Source organism: Etheostoma spectabile, unplaced genomic scaffold (genome assembly GCF_008692095.1).
Source record: "Etheostoma spectabile isolate EspeVRDwgs_2016 unplaced genomic scaffold, UIUC_Espe_1.0 scaffold273, whole genome shotgun sequence".
In the NCBI taxonomy this organism is placed as follows: domain Eukaryota; kingdom Metazoa; phylum Chordata; class Actinopteri; order Perciformes; family Percidae; genus Etheostoma; species Etheostoma spectabile.
Window position 1 is genome coordinate 961,166 of NW_022605577.1, and position 237 is coordinate 961,402.

Here is a 237-nt window from a genome sequence, read left to right on the forward strand (position 1 = left end):
ATTTTAGTCTAAATAATTCCTAATTTCTGCTTTTCTAACTCCAACATTAGGTGTAATTTCCTATAAATGAGATTTATTGACCATAAATTCCCAAAAAATAACTGTAAAACTATAGTTAATAAGTAAGTGTTACGTAGTGTTGAAAAAGTCAAAAGTGACAAACAATGGGAAAAAAAGCCCCAAAAAGGTTGAAAAAATGGGACAAAAATATAAGAAAAAGTTAAAAACATTGATTTA

The 237-nt window shown here is 26.2% G+C and overlaps 1 protein-coding gene across 2 annotated transcripts in view; it reads left to right on the forward strand.

Moving 5' to 3' along the window:
- Positions 1–237, forward strand: part of ids (iduronate 2-sulfatase) — a gene marked incomplete at its 3' end in the record, with an annotated part of 25,155 nt that overhangs the window by 5,137 nt on the left and 19,781 nt on the right.